Source organism: Chiroxiphia lanceolata, chromosome 2, assembly GCF_009829145.1.
Source record: "Chiroxiphia lanceolata isolate bChiLan1 chromosome 2, bChiLan1.pri, whole genome shotgun sequence".
Taxonomy (NCBI): domain Eukaryota; kingdom Metazoa; phylum Chordata; class Aves; order Passeriformes; family Pipridae; genus Chiroxiphia; species Chiroxiphia lanceolata.
Window position 1 is genome coordinate 109,012,690 of NC_045638.1, and position 20,370 is coordinate 109,033,059.

General features: G+C 40.3%; 1 long non-coding RNA gene across 1 annotated transcript; it reads left to right on the forward strand.

The window, feature by feature from the left end:
- The first annotated feature begins 1,905 nt into the window (after positions 1 to 1,905).
- Positions 1,906 to 18,189, forward strand: LOC116783300. Its single transcript, XR_004355624.1, has 4 exons — positions 1,906 to 2,004; positions 7,589 to 7,794; positions 16,734 to 16,802; positions 17,737 to 18,189. It is a non-coding gene; the product is annotated as an uncharacterized LOC116783300 (long non-coding RNA).
- The last annotated feature ends 2,181 nt before the right edge of the window (positions 18,190 to 20,370 follow it).

The following is a 20,370-nucleotide window of genomic DNA, read 5'->3' on the forward strand; positions in this document are numbered from 1 at the left end:
GGTAAAAGTAGAAATGCTAAACCAGTCAACTAATACCTGAATTAAAAGACATGTAATTTTTAGGGAAGACTTTTTAGTGCCAGAAAGAGCGTAACATTATCAGGTTATTTGGGCACTAGAAACTTGAGGAAACTGTTCTGAGATGGCTAATGTATGGGCTTGGCCTTCTGCCAGGGAGCCACGGGGATCCATAACAAGGTAGAGGATTTTGAAAACTCCTTGTTCTAGTGGACCCACACAGACAGAGTAATGTGTGTGGGTCAGGTTTCTCTCCAGTCCCACACTGCACCCTGGCTTATTACTTTACATTGTAACTCCAGCAGAGCACTGCTGCTGCTGACTGAACTCTCTACTCTGTTACAAATTGGGAATGTTATGGAAAAAATATTTTTTATTTTTTCCCCCCCTGTTATTCAGATTTCATTAGTTAATTGGATGCATGAAGTACTGCATAGAGCTACAGAATGATGCTGAACCTCTGCTCCAGTCTGTCCTAATTTGTATGGAGCAAGATTCTCCCAGTGTTTCTACTTTGGAGGTCATAGAAAAAAAAATAATGGTGCTGACATGACATTCCTTTTTCAACACTATTAAAAACTGGAATAATGAAAATTTCAACACCTCACCCACTGCTAATGTAAATAAAGTATCATTCACTTTGTCTCACACTAAGTACATTTAAGAGAAGGACTTGAAGTGTAATGTGTACATTAAATAGCAAAAGACAAAATGTGCCCTCGTGCATACGCAGATTCTGCTGAAAGACTCACAACCAAATAGGAGCAAATTTTGGCCCCTGTTAAATCATAGTAGAACTTAATACAGTGCCTGCAAGAATTCAAAGCACTTCAATCAGAAAACTGTTTTCTTACTTGTGTTTGGAAAAGCAAAGCATCCAGACTGTAGCCTCATGCTTGTAATGATTTAATGAGTGTTGTATCACACAGGACAGCATTGTCAGGATTCATTCATAGCAAACATAAAAATAGGTATTGACGCTGCAAACATAGTGTGAGCTCCCCTTACTTCTTCAAGAAAATTATACTCATTGTGGGCTTGTGGAAAGAAATGAACTTTGGGATTTTCTCATGAAAACACTGGAAAAATATCAATTAAAGCAAAATTCTAAGTGCATCATCACTTTACCTTTCAGGACTGAGACTGGATTAGGAGTTCTGATGATCTGCAAACAAAAAAAGAGCCCAGAGTCACCTGGAGAGGCTGGTAGCATGCTGTCTGAGAGAGTGATGAAGATCACCAAACTGTCCAGCACTTAATCATTCGTGCCAATGAAAGCTGACAGAGCAATGCTTTTGTTCAAACATTAAGGTTTCTCAGAGGTGCTATCCAGTCCCATGCACCTCACAGGCTATCCTCAGAACTGGCCCTCTGAGTCCTGATATCTTGCATATGGGTACAGGGATATGCAAGGACTACTCCTGCCTTGGTCAGACATTTGCTCCGTGTTTTCCTCCCATCAGAAGGCAAAAGCTCAGAACACATTTCATATTCCCCTCTCTTAAAGGATCCCTGCTGCTTAAAAATTCGTGTTACTTCTCTCTCAGAGAAGAAGCTGTTACTGGTTATTACTTCTTACTAGTAATGGAAACCTGATTGGGCAGCTCCATAAGGAGAAAATGTATTTCCCAGCTGTTCTTTATTTGTGTGCTTTCCACCAGGAAGCCTCCAGCGTTTGGGACTGATGCTTCCTGACATTAAAATGTTTCTGATGAAACCAAATAGTGCCAAGGAAAAACTTTTACGAGGTATTTTTTTTCCAAGTTTTCTATTTTGGTTCTGCTTCAGAGGTCACCTTGTGGATCCCAAGCGCAGGGCTGCGGCAGGACAGCAGAGGGAGATAGTGCTCAAAGGAGGGGGGAAGGCACAGCTTTCCTCCGGGGCACCCATGGCCAGGAACAGCAGCCCAACAGCTGCCGTCCATCAGAAACAAGCAGTAATTACATTTCGATGACTTTGCTCTCCCGTGGATGAGCACTGGTGTGGGTAAGTGTCAGCACGTTGCCTCCCTGCCCTTCCCCGTTGGCCAAGAGCAGCAGTGGCCTCCTGAAACGGGTCCCCGTATCTTTGCCGGGTGTCCTGGCAGCGATCCAGTCGCCTCGTTGGTGATTCCTCTCAGGCAGTGACCTTGCTGGGTTACAGCAGCATGCTGTACTGACTTTATTAAGGCGTGCCCTTTATTGAGGGTGTGTTTGGTGCATGTGTTGGGTCTCTAATTAAAATGCTAAAATATGGTTCCAGGAGAAAGTTTAACAGATTATTATCTTTCCTGCACAGAAGGAAGAGAGTGCTAGGACATATCTGTTTAAAGTGACTGTGCAAATGACATTTTGATGTTCCATATTTATTGTACTCTCCCCCAGTAACTTGCATATAAAGGGCTGGATTATACCAGCTTGCCCCAGGAAGAAGCCAGAGAATGAACCTGAATCATGACCACTCTCTCTGGCCACCCAGCCTTACCTCAACACAGAATCACAAAGAATCATTTAGTTTGGAAAAGACCTCCAGGATCATCGAGCCCAACCTTTTCCCCTGCTTCCCATGGCTGGGATGCCATTTTGATCAGGATAACATCAAAGTCTTATTCTTCCATGCTGAGCTATGTGTCAGTGTAGTGTGACTCTTAGTCCCTTCTTTTCAAGTAAGCCAGACAATGATCGATAACGTCTCATCTGGAATCCAAGCTCTAGTTATAATTCACCTGTCCCACTACGAGTTTCACTGAGGCATGTTGTAAGTGATGTGAGAGGACCACCTCCTGCTCCTTCCACTGCAGTACCTGGCAGTGTTTGTCACCAGAACTAATTTGAGTCTCCCTGCAGAATTTGTTCTGGTTTGTTTTTTTCCCTTTTTAAGTTCCTTATGGAGATTTTCAGGAAAAAAATAAAAATCAAATAGGTCCTGTAAATTTTAATCTGAGTGCAATTATAGAGTCCCAGGCAGCTGACTGGTCAGAAGAGGGCTGTGGCAGGGTTATTGATGGTACAAAATGTCTCATTGTCTCTCTGAAGCTGTCTGTGTTGGTGGCAGTTGTTTTGGCAGAGCTAAAAGTTTTTTTATTCAGTGGGTATCCCCACCACAGGCCACAGACTGGGAGCCCTGTGCTGTAGTGCTGACTTGTGTGCTGCTGTGCTGCATGCAAGAGGGACATGGGGAACAAGAAGGTTTAACTAAGGATTATGAAGTCCTGGTGGGGATGGACACCACTGGGCAAGAGCTGCTCCTGTTCCTCATGTTACCAACACTTTAAAGGTCAGAGTGGTGGACACAAAAAATAGTAAACTGTTTGGTCGGTTGCCTAACTATCCCTCAGCAATACTTTTTCTCTTTTCTTCTCCCTCCAGTCAGATAAACACTGCAAAAACAGCCTTGCCCTATCTTATCGTCATAGCTTCTAGTGTGATGTTTCCATCCGATGATAAATCACACCCTGTACTGGGATGTCTGAGCCCTGGCAGTGCCCTGGCAACGCCCTTGCACTGGAGCTCGGGGCCAGCTTGGAGCTGGGGTGTCCCTGTCCCACTGGGGCTGTGAAGGCATCCCCAGACCTGGCTCTTCCAGGGCAGCCCCTGGAGCACAGCGTGGGGGCAGGTTGTGCACAGCTCGAGGGGCACAGGCTGCAGTGCTGGCTCAAGGGAAAAAAGTGCCCAAACCCTCAGGCTCCTGACATGCACGATGGAGCTGCTTGCAAATTATGAAGATGTTAATAGGTTTGGGCTTTCCAAGATTTTCTGTGGGCTTAAATATTTGTATTTAAAGAATCCAGTGTACGTGGCTGAAGCCAAGTCAGAATCTATGGCAGGCTCAGACCCATACACCTTATAAGCTTAGCAGAAAAGATGGTAACAAAAAAAACAGTGGAAATAAAAAAAATTTTGTTTATTCCCTTGACATGTGGAGCTTCTGACAACATGGATTTGTTGTCCTGTATCATCCTTCTTTGATGTTACTCAGGCATCAGCTTTACTGAAGCTGTAGAAGTTGGAAGAATCTCTGTTTTGCAGTACAAGGCCCAGTTGGATTCAGGGTGGCAATTCAGCCAAAAGACATTAATTTGCAAACAGATTCTTTTAGGAAACAGCCCCAGAGGGAATCTTTTAATGAACATTGTATTTTTTGCCCTCTTACTCTTCCTCACTTTGAACAAGTTATAAAGTTCCTCTTCCCTGAGGAAGGGAAGTGTGTTGCACTGATGTTCAGCCTCAAATGACTAAGCCTCTGCCTTGTGCTTTGGGAAACAGTGGGTCGTGGCCATAAAGGCTACAAAAGGGATTTTGTTCCTTGGATGAACCTCCAGAATTTTAGACCTAATGTCTCCATTTTCTCCCCTGCCACTGGCACACCCCTCCCATCAGTGGCACAGGGTTCTTCTGCTGGATTATTGAATTTAATCTCCTATGAGAACAAGGGGAAAAAAAAAATTAATGGTACCCCTATCTACCAGCGAGTTCATCATCATCACTAAGACATTTGTCAAAGTATCTTTGAAACATTTTCTGACTCTTTCAGGTTTTGCATAGTTCATGAAGAATATTTTAAAATTTGAATACTGGCTTTAGCACTCAATTTGATTGTAAATTTTAAATCCTACTCCTCCAGGAGAACATTTTTTTTCCCCCTATTTATCTCCCAAAATGTATGTGCAATGGCTGGAAAGAAAAATGGGGAAGATGAGTTAGAAACTAGGCAGCAAGAAAGCAGCAACTCGGCATCAATAAGATACTACTCTAATAGCTAAATTGCTAAATGTTGTAGTTACTTAACACTCCCCAACATTAATAAGAGCTCCAACTTCCTATACTTCTGACATACTTTTATTAAAACTTCAGAAAGTGAATTTCTACTGGTATTTTTTGCATGTGTTTCTACAGCAGGAAAAAGCCCAGCTGACCTCTGCTTAAAGATCAAATTGACTTGCAGTTGGGAAAGGTTTAGTGCTCCAATTTGTTTTATTTTTATTTTTTTTAAATAATACCAGATCATTTCTTTTTGTTGAAATCTTATCTCAATATGTATGGGGTTTTTTTTAGTGGAAATATTTATTTGAAGAAATCATCAAGGGCATTATTGGGTGGCAGTGGGGAAGGTTTTTTTAGTGGGGCTCCTGCCTTGGCTAAAAAGATTTAGATGCAGATGCTTGTCTTAACACACAGGTTCTGGGAGTTCATTCAGCCCTGGATAATTATTCAGTGGGACACATCTGGTTCTTACATAGTCAGCACTCCCACTGATTTCACTGGGACTGCTACTGCAGGATTCAGCCCCACATGAGCTAGAGAAGAGAGATGAAGCTGTTTTGCTGAGACAGAGAACAATCACTGACAGAATAAATCCACTGAAGGAAGGAAAGAAATTATTACTGCAGTGTTATGTTCACCTTTGGAAAACTACTCTAAGGTATTTTGCAACTGCAAGTGGGAGAGGGCTTCAGGAGGAGCTAATATGCATGGGGAAGCAGAGTTCCTTGGGTATTTTTGTCATTTAGTGGGTTGTTGGGTTTTTTTAAGTGTTTCTAATTAAGCAGGATTTTTTCTGCTTTATTTTCTTATTTTTGCTGGTGGGATTTGTGTCTCATTTGGTGTCTGCTGGGACAACTTTCTACTGGGCCAGCTTTATCCAAACTAGCAGTTAAAAAAAACCAGTGAGAAAGTACTTTAAGATCATAGAGCAGGGAATGAAAGTGAAAGCTTCTCTGATGTCAAAGGGAACAGGAAAACGTTTGGCTCTACAGCTGGGATACTACACTTGAAGAAAAATGTAAATACAGTGCATGCTTCAGAATATCACTTTTCATTAGAAACTGTGTTTTAGATAGAACTGAGACCACTGAAACAGGAACAGTACAAGTAAATTAAAGGTTTATACAGATTATACCAACACTAATCTATTCATTAAAGAAAACTGTAATTGCAGGGGACAGCAGGCCTATAAGGAGTGCTTCAAGAGAACTGATAATTTTGAAGATTGCTACAGAAGAAAAGAGACAAAGAATAGTTTGGAGGAAAAATAGCTTCAGATGGGTGAAGCGAGCATCTGATGGTGCAAACAGTCTGGAAAGAGGAAATACAGGTTATTGCAAATACTTAGGGATAAAGTAAAAGAAACTGCAGCTCATATGTTGAAGAAGCTCATGAGAGAAGAAAATACATGTGAAAATTCATAGCAGCTCGTAGTACTTACTGGGAGAGGGGGCAAGACATGGGGAGGAGGAAGAAAGATGAGTCTTGAGTGTGAGGAAAGCTGACAGTGGCCTAAAGCATACCAGGCAAAGCTAAAAGCTAGTACTGGAGAGGGCTTCCAGTGAGAACTGGAGCTGCTGAGGGCAGGACGAGAAGGCAAGGATGCAAATTGTAAAACAAACCAGGGGTGAGGCCAATGGAAGGACCCAGGGGAAATGAGATAAAACGATAAAGGGACTTGGAGAAGAGAAATACCGTCTGAAAAGTCAGAAAATGTGGGAGAGCTTTAAGGAGATAGTGTCCTTAATTTTACTCCTACAACCCTGCAGCAAGTATTGCAAAGGGGACATACCAGAAATCTTTACTCATTGGTAATCTCTAACTGTCATAATGGCCCCTTGGAGATTTTGGCAGACTCCAATTTAAAATAGCTCTGAGATACACTGACATTAAAAAAAAAGCAGCATAACTTCAAGAGATCTTAAAACTGCCCTAACTCAATGAGGAGTCTTCACATGCAACTCAGGGTCTGGAGCTCAGCTTTGTATTTCAGTTTCTCCAAGCAGCTCCTGGTTTTATAACCTGTTAATCCAGTGATCCTCTTCCCTGAGCAATATCACCAGAGGTAACGCTGGAGAGATGGGGGTGAAATGGAGGGTGATTTAGTGCTTTCCTGCCAAATGCAGGGGCTCATTATATGAATAGCTTAGTAACAGTGGATGGCTATCTCACCTAAGTAGGGGGTTTGCCTTCTTAGTGTAATGGCTCTTTCTGGTCTGACCATTTATGAACATGAATCTATAGTCGTCTGGTATCTGTGGCATCCTTGTGCCTGCAGATTCATAGGATAGGCTGTTTTCAGAGGCTCCAAGAGATGGATAATTCCCACAACAAAGTTAAATAAAAGTCCTGTTTCTTGCAGTGATGTTTTTTAGGAGGTTTCATGCATCTCAGTGAGGAGGAAGGGAACCAAATGTCACAGGTGAAACATATCTCGAGCTCAGCTGAGTGCAGCTGTCAGCATTCTACAGGTTTGAACCCAGGCTACTGTGTGCTTCTCAGTGGTCATGTGGCAACCAGCGCTGAATGATACATGTTGGCAGATATGGTGTCATTAGGCATGACAGGAAGGGGTACTGTGTGTCTGCATTTTATGAATGTAGTGTGTCCCACGCTCCTTGGGAAGTGAAGTCAAGTCCTCCAAGGAGCACTGATGTTATGAGTGACTTACATGTGTTTATCAACTGTCCAGAGATACAGGAAGATGATGAGGTGAGTCCTGGCTTCCAGAGCGTGTCACAGTTTGGGTATGCACAGATATCCACAGAGCCCAAGGTCTCAAATTAAATATGTAATGCTCAAAGGATCCCTTTTCTCCTGTGTTCCAGCTGAATCTAAAAGCTTCCGCAAGTGCTGCTTCTATTGGTCAGGAGAGCTGGATATAGAGCAGAAGGAGAAAAAAGGAAGGAAAACCAGCTGGTTATGGCTATTTAGAATATGCTTGTGCATATGTGTCTCCTTTTCCAAACACTTTGGAAAGAAACAGTGTGCAACTAAAGTCACATCAACAGTCTGATTCAGGGCACCTATTCAGGTAACTTTTACTTACCCTGGTGAAGGAATCAATGGGATTGTGCATGTGAGTTAACAAATTCTTTATGCAAGTACAGGAAGAAAAAAAGGAGAGAAGTAGAGCTTCAGGTCCTTGCTGGTGTAAATCACATAACTCAGATGAAGTCAGTAAGAGATACCCCCTTTCACTGTTTGCAAATCTGACAATGTGTCTGAAGAGCATAGGAGGTAAAAATATTAAACAAGAGAGAAACACACAAGGTTGTGGTTATGGCACGTCCCTCATTGGCAGTGTATGGACAGAAAAGAGAACTGAAATGGTAACTATTCATGAATTATGTAAATGGTGGATGTTTATTTTTCTGTTTGTTACTTCATGAATTGATTGTGGAAGAGTTCACTTTTTCTCAGCTTTTCCTTGTTTTAAATTGTTTGTCCAGTTCTTCCTGCAAATAATTCACATTTTAACTCATCTGCAAAGAGCATAGTGGAAGGCTTCTGAATGGATGTGTGGGTCTTTTAGGGTCTGTGAATTGCCTTCTTTTCTTCTCTCCCATTGACTGTACAGGGATTAGATCACCAGCATGAATGATGGATGAACGTCAAAAAAATTGCCATTTAATAGCCATAAGCTACACTTGCTTTTTGATTTTCATTGAATCAGATACAATTCCAGCTGGGAAATGTCAGGTTCTGAAAGGCAAAATTTTTTCCAAGAGACGAGGGCTCTGGAAGCCCTTGTCCCAGCTGAGTTCAGTGAAGTGTTAATGATGCAAGGAGGGACAGAGAAATGTTTTCGTCTCCCTAAGGAGGTGGTTCTCCATAACCAGCTTTTAATGCCAGAACCTCCTTCTCTACAGTCAATGAGATCAATAGTCAATTCAAAGGTGCAGGAAAAAAAATGTGTCGTTGCTAGTTTTCAATCTCACTTTAATATTTGAATTCAAGCCACTTCAAGTGGTCTGGGGCTGGTTTACACCCGCTGAAGTTCCAGGTTAATCAAGCAGCTGACATGGATTTGGTACATGCTCCCAAACTGGGAGCCTCTTTAAAAGCCTGGATGCAGCTGTTTACAGCACTGAAGCCTCTGCTCATAGGAGGTCAGAGCCTGGCCTTTCAACAGAAACAGCTAAATCAAGAGATTATAATAAAGGCACTGGAGGCTTCTTTGAGCCAAAAGAGGGTACTTTAAAACTGTCTGAAATTTGCAGTGTGTTCTTATCAGCCCTTCTCCCACATGGAAATTGCTGTGTCTCATTATAACATTTACAGTTCTGTCTGTCTAACTGGTTGTGTCAGCAGGGAAAACACCAGGCGAGCAGGCACTGGAACGCTTTCGAATGTTTGACCAGGAATAGAAACACAGACACTGGTGCCTCTGGAAAGTGATGACCCAGATAGTTTTCCACTGTGTAATTATCAGTCAAACATATAAATGCAAGATTTATATCACCTGGATATGAATTCTTACGGCATTTACTGTCACAAATTGGGATGATGTCGTAACACAAATTATGCACTTACCAAGTACATTTTGACAAACCAGCATTTAACAAGTGAAGATTAATGAACTATTCCAAAACTGAACTTTTATGCATGCTGTTTATACAGAAGGAGTATTAAAAAGAAAAAAAAAATGGGCTGCCAGAGTACTGATGACATACAGAATATTGAAATAAATAGCTGATGATGCAAAAAATGCTGAGAGAGAAGTTTATTCAAGCACTGCATCATCACATGCTCATATCATTGCTTTGGAGCTGTGTCACACCTCAGCCACCTGTACAGTCCCCATGTAACTTGCCATCGTTACTCTGGGGCTGCTGGTCCTGACTCCAGTGTATATATAACATCAGGGGGAGTTGTTCTGTTGTGGTAACAGGATATTAATTGAAAACAACAGGTTCTGGTTTTTTAGTTGTGAAAAAACCAATACATTCACCGACCTGAGTAGTTGATAATTACTTTTTGTAATGTCTGTCTTCAGCAGGCCTCATTCCAAGGTGCCTGATGCAGCCTAGCACTGGGAAGTGTCTCTAAAATTAATATGAAACTAATTACTTCAAAAAACCCCCAAATGAACAACCCTACATACTATAATATACCAACAAAGCAAACCTAACACAAAACACGAAAACTTCAACATTTATATAACATCTTCCTCCCCAAAATCTCAAACTCCTTGGTAAGTGTGGTCATTCTAAACATCCTTTGTATTTTTAGATGCTTGATTTTCTCTTAATACTAAACTGACAATCTTTTTCAGATTCACTATTGTGTTTTTATTGCAACAGATACTTAAAAATCACTATCTTCTGATATGTGTATATTTTTATTCTCCTTCCAACACTGAAATTCCCGTACTTTGGAGATTTATGGTTACTGCTACTGAAAAATATTCAATAAGATCTCAAAATGGCTTGGAACAGATCATGAGCTAGAAATCCGCAGTTAGTGAAGTAAGGATATAGTCAGTGATATAGTTACATAAGCAGGAATTCTCCAAGGGCATTTCAATGAAGTCCTCTATTGCTGTGGAAAGCTGCACAAGATTATTAATGATCACAAGTGGTCATAATGTTTTGCATGGTCAGAAACAGGATAAAAATAACACTCAGCATTTTTATTTTAATGGTCTGCTAGTATGGAAACATGCTTCATGTTAAGAGTGCCAACTTTACTATAATAGATCAGAAATCTATTGATCTATTGATTCTTCTACAAGCAAGTGAAGTACAATGTCTGGGGAACAGTGCACCCATCACGCTGAGCTTGAGAAGCAAAGGCTTATGACAGTCTTGAGTAGACTTAAAAGAACAGGAGATTTCTGAGAGGAAGCAATTGCAGTTCTCTGTAGTGACTGAAAGGTGTGTGATAAGAAGAAGCTCTCCAGAATAATAAGGGAAAGCCGGAAATGGGAATCACATTCTCATTGGTGTGGTATTTTCCTAATCACATGCTTCTAATGAAAATTATTGTGGCAGGGTCACTGAAAATCAGGTTAACCATATGGCAGGCACAGGGGTTGCTTCGTAATGCGTGGGTTTGCTAAGGATTAGAAATCTATTAGAGAACAGATTTAGAATTCCATTGAAGAAAGTAATGAACTGCATTTCAGTGGAGAGAAAGTAATCTCAGATAAGCGGAGAGCACAGTCAGTTTGACAGTGGTGAGTGTTGAAGAGGTTCAAGAGGTGAACTAAAAGTCACGCAAAACCACTGAGGAGATAAAGTGAGGTGAAGTTCTTTTATTTGTTTATTGTGCTGTGGATTTCTTGAGGAGGAGTTCTGCAGATGAAGTGCCTGCAAGAGCAGATCTATTAAAAGCAACTCTCAAAATACTGAACTAGTAGGGCTAAAGAAGCACTTAGTTAAGGAGCAGATAAAAAGTGTCAAAAATCCTTGAAATGAAAAATTAGAAGCTAGTGAATTATGCTGTTTCTAAATGTTCAGTGAACTATTAGGAGACCAAAATTATATGTAAAATGACTCCACAGGATACAGAAAATCTTTAAAATCAGATGGGGAGATATTTTATATCTCCAAAGCCTGAAAGGAGATCAAGAGGGTATCCCAAACTTTCATTTTGCAAACCAGAATCTAACCCCCAAAACCCTAGAAGGGATCTCTGCCTGGTTATAGAGTGAACTGTTAACAAATAGTGATTCTGGTTCGATTTCCTCATGTATTTGGATATGATAGTTTCCCGTGAAACTGCATAAATATGTGTTGGGGTTTTTTTTAAACAAAGAGCAGTACCACAGAAATCAGTATGCAAACAGAGCGTTACTTCAATATCACTGCCAGGCTGCCCTGGATTCCAGACTTCACGTGTCATGAGAATTTATTTTCTCTGCATAGCATGTATATTGGGCCTAAATTAGCTGTCAGCACAGGTGGATGCTTCACGAGTAGTGAATTTTTACCTTTTGTTTCTCTGTGCTATGGGAAGCACTAAACTCTATGGGAGTAGCTTGCTTTCCTCTCTGCCCACCTATCAGCGGATAAAAAAGTGAGCCATTTCTGGGTGTGCCTTTGTTTCTACCATTTCAGAGTTCACACTGCATAAAGAAAAATATGAAAGGCCATAATATTTTGAGATATAATTTGCCGTTTATCTTGAGTGGCGTCTTATAGGATGCCCTTCCATTAGTAGACCTATAAGGGGAGGCTCTGCAGAGAGCAGAGGGATATCAGACTTCTCTCTAAACCAGCCAAGAGATAGTTATTGGCTCACAAACTGTCTGACCTGGGATTCAGGGGTCTTAGGGCCAACGTTTGGCACTGATTTCTGTGTCACCTCGCACAAATCATTTAATCATTGCACATGCCTGTTCTGTGTCAATTGAATGGATCTGCAGTGTGGAATTTATCCACCCTGGAGGACACACAATAAGAAAGTATTTAATCTCAGGTTACTGAGATCAGCCACGCACAGGCCTTCTTGCTTTGGTCTTTTCCCCCATCACTTTTTACAAGCAGTAGCTGATAATTTCTTATCCACTCTCAGGCTTTTTTACTGTTTTGGGATGGATGTTTTGGGCTTTTTTATTTTGGGGGTGTGTGCGTGGATTTGGTTTGTTGGTTGTTCTTTTTACCTTATATGTTGATGTATTATTTTCTTTCCATTCACTTTTACCATTAGTTCTTTAGAGGTGTCCTTTAATTGCATGGTCTGGCCCCGCTAAGTTGCAACTTAGAATCACTTTCAGCATTCAGTTTACAGCACTTGTGTATAAACAGTGCAGTGTTAAAATGAAATCTGCTTCTCCACGCTTGTCTTCTCCCACTGCAAAAGAATTCCTCTTCCATTTCCATTCTACAGTCTTCCTGACTAAACAGTTTTTCTCTTCCAGCTCAACAACCTGTAACCTCACTCATATTCTTCCCACCTTGCATCCCCTTTTGAAACCTTCTACACTTTTACTCATGACTTCTCTGGGAATGTTGATAGCAATTTATTCCAGTAAAAACTGTATGTACCTTTCCCCTTTGGAATGACTATTTGACCTTCCCACCCCATCCCAGATTGCCTTACAGTCTTTGTAAAGGTTCTGTGTCATCATCTCCCCCGATGCAGGCGCAAGTTCCTGAGTAATGCTCCTTCTCTAATCACCTCCAGTTGCCTCAATACCATCCTGTTTTGTCCTCAGTCTGTATCTATATGTTTTCCCTCCTTTACCCACTCCTTTCTCTTAGGTGCTCCAGCTTTTCTCTTCACAGTACAGTCATTCTTTGGTCTTTCCCATCTTAATAAAAATTGCTTGTGCACCCTTGGATTCATGTGCCTTTACATATTCCCTCTTCCTCATTTTCATTTCTGTGTAATTGAAAGTGTGATTTAGAACTCTGAAGGTTTCCTTTTCCAGTTATATCTCACTTTTCTTCCCCTTTTGCTCCATCAGACCTATCCCACTGAAGTTACTAAAACCTCAGAAATGGCCGGGATTTTTATTCAGGGCTTATTTGTCTTGACACATCAATTACATTCATATCGAGTATCAAACATAGCACGCCTTTCTCATGATGGCTCTCACTCTTGGCAGTGAAATATCTGAAATTTTGTGATGTTTATTATCTTACCACGTTTCAAATCTTTTTTAAAATTCTTGCCCTTGAAGCCATTGGTGGTCCAAGTCCCCTCTGCCATGCTGACCAGCACTCTTTCACAGCTTTCCATGTGTAGATCCATGTTAACTGTTAATGTCTCTCACATTACTCTTGTGACAGCAACTATCTTACTCTGGATCTGTGTGTAGCCCAGTCAGGTCTTGCTCCATAATTGCTGCTCTAAGTACTACAGCAATAGTAATAACATTAATAGTAGACAGAATCCTATTGACATTCAGCACTGCAATCAGCACCTTCAAAAATGGTTATAAATAGTACAGAGAAATTATTGGCAGGAAGGTCAGATGATTTCTAGGTTGTTTAAATAACAGAAAACAAAATTAAATTCCTCTTAATGAGCATGGCTTGCGTCTGATTTTCTTGGATTAAAACAGATTAACCCACTAAACATAGCTTCAGATCCTGATTCAGTTATTTCTTTTCCTGAAGCTAAAAGATGTTTAAGTATTGATTCAGTCCTTTCTTGTCACTGTGACAAACAAGGATACAAGAAAAAAATTTGGCAAAGAAGGGGTTAGAGGACAGGTTGCAGCCACCTGATCTGAGTGTTCAATCAGAAGGATAATCAGGTATGGTGAGCTGACTCTCCTTTTTACACTAATAGAAAGGGATGTGGGCTGAATTGTTAAAAACCAAGTCTTTCAGAAGAGGACTCCCAAGAGGCAAGGATGGAAATGTGTTTTTCTCTGGTGTGTGGCCAAAGATTTTAGTGTGAATATTGGATTATGCAAGCTGTTATTTATGTCTGGTAATGAAACAATCAAGACCTCCCTTACTCTTACATTTTTCTGCTACCCCATAAAGCCAATAACATTTGCATGTCTCTCAAAAGGTATTTAAGCCTTGCATGTATGTCCATCCTTGCTTTGAAGAGCTTCACACTTTGTCTAGATCCTAATTACATAGTTAAGAAAAAGTGCTATTTCTGTCAAGTCCAGTAAAACCTTTACCGAAACACTCTTCTCTAACTGTATTTCTCATGCAGCTTCTTACCTGAGCTTCACTGACTTACAAACTGGCTTTGGATGACCCCTGCTTCTTATGCAGCCATCTCCTGATCTTCCTAGTGGTTTTCTTGTCAACAGGAGCTGTTTCTTTCCCAGCTCTCAACTATTTTGCATGTCTCAACAAGGCAATGTCACAGACTATCTTGGCATGACAAAGTTAAAATATGATAATCTCTTTATCAGACTTCTAATTTGCAAACCCCTGACCCAATATGTATTCATAGAGTCATTTATGTTGTTGTGGCTGAAGTGTGGGACCAGCATTTCATCCTGTTGAACCTCATACCACCACCATAACCTCATCCTCAACCCATGGATTCAGATCCCTATGCAGGGCCTTCCTGACGTCCAGCAGATTGACACTCCCAACCAAACTGGTTTCCTCTGCAAACTGACTGAGGGTGCACTCCATCTCCTTGTCCAGATCATTGGTAAAAATATTATACAGAACTGGCCCAAGTACTGAGCCCTGGAGAACATGACTAGAGACTCACTCCCAGCTGGGTTTAACTCTATTCACCACCGCTCTCTGGGCCTGGCCATCTAGCTAGTTTTTTATTCATGAATTAATATTCTATGTCTCCCTATTACCTATTTGCATTTTCAGTGTATATTTTTGCTTTCTAAGGTAGAGCAGCTTTAGGGATGACTGGAGCATTTGCATGGTTGTTTCCAGCTTTTTTTTTTATGGCTGTTATAGTGCACTGATTATCAGAACATAATGGGAGGTGGATTTTTAGTAAAATAAAAGTTTCACTATAGTCCCAGATCTCGATGTGAGTGTAAGATTATGGAGATATTATCCGGGTAACAAGGGAAAAATCAAAGAGAAATTCTACCTTGAAAAGTTTCCACTGTCAAATCTCCCAAAATATATTTTCCTTGTATTTTGTTAGTCAGGTAGTCGAATTTTCCCTTTCTTGATTTTTTTTTTTTTTTGAAGCTCACCAGAGAATCACAGGGAAACTCAAAGGACCTGGTGTTAACCTCACCCAGGGGGCTGAAGTGTCCCTCCTGGCCTCTCATATCCATCTGGTTTTGCTTTCAGGAGGGGTACAGGCAGAAGACATCTTCCTTTGTAAGAAAGGACCGGCACATTTTTACCCTTACAGGTGCATTCTTCTGGTGGCCTGCAGTTCACACAAACTCTTTGTTCCCTCAGTGCAGGGAAGTTGTAGCTTTCAGCATGCTTCGCTGCCAGCCAGACCCCTCCAAGAAAGACCTGGCTTTATCCATACATCCTTCAAAAATATAGGCTTTGAGCTAAATGGCAAAAGGATAGTCACAGTCACGTTGTCACTAAAAACGCCCTTGAATTTTTGCAAAGCCTTTTCTGAAGAGAAGGCTGTGACTCAAGGTTTATGGTATTTCTTGGCAAGAAATTTGTGAAGTCTGTAAGGTCATGTAATCACAAAGTGGTGCAAATGTGAAGGCTTGACATAAGGGAAGGTGTCATTTCCATACGTAGCATCTTGCTACTGAGACAGGACTATCTGGGGATTCTACGGTTCTTCATACACTGAAAATGCACTTCAGTCTCTAATATCCATTGTTGAGTCTCCATCTCTAATGAACAGTCCCTTCAGGCAATATTTAATTGGGTAGTACAGTAATTTTGTGATCCAGATATAAATTCATTACAGACTGGATTGTGACTGACAAACTCATTTCACCTATGACCTAAACTGAATATGAACTCAACTCTTCCCAGGTAGGAAGCTGATGTATAAAATTGTTTTCAACTCACTGCCAGGGGATTTAGAGTGCACATTTTTAGTGGTTTAATCTGGGATTTAAACCTGAAACCAGTTACTAGAAGAGCTGGGCAAAACCAAGATATACAGATAAAGCATTTTTTTTTTCAAAATAGGATCACTTCACAGAACTTTACTGTTACCAAAATAGTGCTTTTGATGGGACAGACAAAATGATTAATTTTTATTTTAGCATTGAAATACATGGATGTACTATTTATCAGAAATACATTTACATGTTATGTTCTTGACTATACATTAAAAGAACGAAAGCTAAAATAAATGTTACAGTGCTCACAACATGCATGTTTTTGTATGTTTTGCTCTTGATTACTGATTCAGCAGTTTTAAAAGATACTTTCCACAAGATGGAATACAGACAGCCCTAAAGGCAGATGTTGGTCAACTTCTTCTTTAAAACAAATCTCTAAAAATTTACCACAGCTGGAAGGAAAGGAAATGGCTTTCTCAGACACTTTAATATGTTGAAATTAAGCAAAACAAAAATTATATTTATGCTGTGCAGTTAACAATTTTTAATAATCATTAAAATTCTCTCTTTCTTAACAGAAATGAAGTAGTCTCTATCTTCATGGCTGGGTGAACAAAGACCTTTCAAGAACATTTCTCTGCTCCTCTGTAAGTTTATTGTTTTAATAGATACTCCCATTGATCACTGTTTGCTTTACATTTTTTCACTTCATATTTAAAATTGACATATATTTGAATACTTACCATTATATGGTCAGTGGAGCTATTCATTTAATAGGTCAAATAATCATTATATTTCACTAGGATGCTGGAGTTTAATTCATTTAACATTTTAATCTTCCATCAGTTTTTCTTTTAAGAGGATTTCAGTGCATATACAGGATTTGTATAAATCTGTGCAGTAAATTTATTCTTTTAACAGTTTTATTCTTTCATCAGAAATTCATTTAAATGGATTCTACTATATATCACATTCACTGCCAGTGTGGCTTTAGGTCAGGCTGTAATTGATGCAAAAGCAATGAGGTATTAAAAGAGAAAGGAAATATCTGAAATTGGAAAGGGTTCAAAAAGCATGCCATTGTAAGGCCATGACATTCCTCGGATATGATGGGGGATGGACCACTCATAAACCATTTTGGTCCAAAGCCTGGTATAGTTGCTGATTTCAGATTTTGCTAAAGTCAGATTCTGTACTAAGAGGGCAGTTGCTTGAAGGGGTACATCAACCCAAGAATCACCTATCAGGGTATAAATATAGTCCCCTCTATAGTGCTAAGTCTAGAAGTATCAAAACAGAAAAAAATTGAAGAAAGTGCCTTCTTCTTCTTCAGTTTGTTCATGCAATGCTTTTGACATATTCAGGGTTTAGGGTTTCTTTTTTTGGGATCATGTAGGCTGCCCTGTTGGTATGGGGTGCACAGAGCAGCAGCTGTAATACATGCATTTTCCCAAGCTTTAAGGCAGGTTGGTAATGACAAATACATGCAGCATATGGGTGGACTTTTAAAAACATTAAACAAAATGAATTTGGCTGTGACCTTTTCATGACTTAGCTGAGATGTTGCACTTGGATCTACAGGGTGTGAGTTCATACTCGATGCAGATCCAGCCCCACAGCTGTCTATGGGTAACCTTGCTGACAAAAGCTTCTTGGTCATGGATGTGGGGAATTCAAAGACAATCCAAAATGCATCTGGCTGTATGATACCTCCAGTGCTATTAACTGCAGGAGCTGATGGAACTTTACTCCTCTGGAAACCAAGGGCCCAGGATATATGGGGTAGCCTATGGACTTCTGATAGTATTGGTGCATTCAAACAGCCAGCTTGCACAGCCTCTGAGTAAACAGAAGAATAGAACACTGTTTTAAAACTGACAATACACAGGAAAAAATTGCAAAACATCTGAGGAAAATTAAGATAATCTGAGGAATATACTGGGGGGTAGAGTCTGTAGTATTTATGTGTGTGTGTAAGAAAGACTACATGTCTTTATCCAATTAAATAATGTCAATAATTTTACTAGAAAAAATTCAAATAAAAAATAAATTGTAACATCTCTAATTTTAAAGGAAAAACATAAACCTGGATCCTTTGTTTTTATTTTAAATGTGTGGCCCTTTTATCTTAGTTAATTTTAAAATTGTTCTTTTGCAAGAATAGCCAACGGTTGGAATGAAGTTTGGAATATAACATTTAAGCACTGATGAGAAATGTTTGATTAGATCAATGAAGAAAAATGTAATGAAGGGTCTGTTGAACATGTACCGTGCTTCTGATTTTAATCCAGCAAATAACTAGCTGTAGAAATCAATGGTTTACATGTAAAACTAAAATGCAGTCTTACTCAGAAATTACAATAATTGCACAGAATTGTCTTTGTTTTTTTTCTTGGTGACCTTTTAGATGGTATTGTGTAATTATTTCTTTTGTAATAACTTTTTAATTTCAAACATGTCTTGGGGACCCAGGCTATGGCTCAGAGCACAACTCATTTTAGGCTTATGGTTAAAAGTACAGTGAAGATAAGGTTTAGTATTAGGAGAGGTACAATGCCTAAATCTCCAGCTGAAAGAGGGTTGGCAAGAGGAGCAATATCCTGCAGAACAATTTCTCTGCTGACAGTTTTTTTATCTGGGTGATGACTTCTGAGTGTGGGCCAAGACTCAGCCCATCCTGGTGGCTGGGGTTAGGGTTAGGAGAGAGACAGTTTGCACTTTCTTCAGTCAACCTGATAATCAGTTTTTCATTTTCTTCTCTGAGAGAGATCTGTATTTATAGGATATCCTTCCATCATATTTGAAGTTACACCCTTAGACTGGCGTGATGGCTTTGTATGCTAGGGACCTAGTTCCTTCAGCTTGCTGCAGTGAATTTACTTTTGACAACCAAGAAATTTGATTTTTATAATGATGCATAAATCATAGGAAAGGGTTGTCTATAATGGACTTCAGCAGAGTTAGGAGCAAGAGTGCAGTAGTTCATATCCAGAGGATTTTAAAATAGCTGCACAGTAGAGGACATACTCTTCATGGAGAAGGAGAATTTAGAGAAATTTGGGACAGATAGGTAATAATTACACAACTTGGAGGTTTAAAAACTGCTGTTGTCTTGTTGTGGTCCATTGTGGTTCTGGGGTGGCACTTGGTTTGATATATAGGAATGCCATTGAGCCAGGAAACTGGCTGAGAACAGAAAGATGGGGTGAAGTGCAGCATGCCCAAAACAACTGCAGTACACTGAGCTGAATGTTTGTTAAATTGAATTATACCTTTAAATTAATTCAATTGAATGTGAGACGAATGAATTATAAATCATTCCTGGTGAGGCTGTAAATATGTCTTGATAGAACCTACCACCACAAATAGGAAAAGCCTACAGTAATGTATTTGCATGTTTACATATCACTCCCCTGTGGTGGATTAGCAAGCAGAAAGAAGTCTAAAACCACAGGGGGAAGGTTTAAATAGGATGATGCAGACATTAGTGAATGATTAACTGTAATTTCACAAAGGTGGAGGGTAAGCCGTTCATTTTGCAGAATCTCACAAATGTGTTTTGAACGATTAACTAAATTTGCTTGGCAAAAGTTTAATTAAGGCTGCCACTGATTAACCACAACTGCTTAACTCAGTGTATAGGCTGGCTGCACACACTGCGTGGAAAGCACACCATTAACCGACACGAAGGTGTTCGAGGGCTCTTGGGAGTGTCTGTGCTGGCTACCCCTTTGACATCCCATCTCCCAAGAACAGAGGGAGTTACTCAGAGAACATTACACAGTTCTCCTGGAAGCCCTCTGGTAGCCTCTGACAGACTCTCCTTAATAGAGTGCATACACGTATCCAGCGTGTGTACGCAGCCAGCGCCGGGGGCCTGCGCGTGAGCGAAGAGGGTCAGATCCCTGTCCCCCTCGGTGCAGTGATGGATGCTGCCTTCAACACTCCTGGCATTTCTACAAAGCTGCACAAACAGACTGGGTCTTGTGTCTGCAAGTGAGCTCAAGGCAGGGAATGAACAGAGCTCTCTTGTCTTCTCCTTTGCTCCTGCTTCCTCCAACACCCCCGCCCTCCCCTTCCTGCTTGTTGCTCTTGTTCATTATGAGCTTCAAAGTAATCTGTCCCTGGCTGGTTACAGCAATATTTTCAAATGCTGATTACTGTCTTTTATGGGCAATACTATTTTGGCACAATTGGACACACTCATGAGAACAA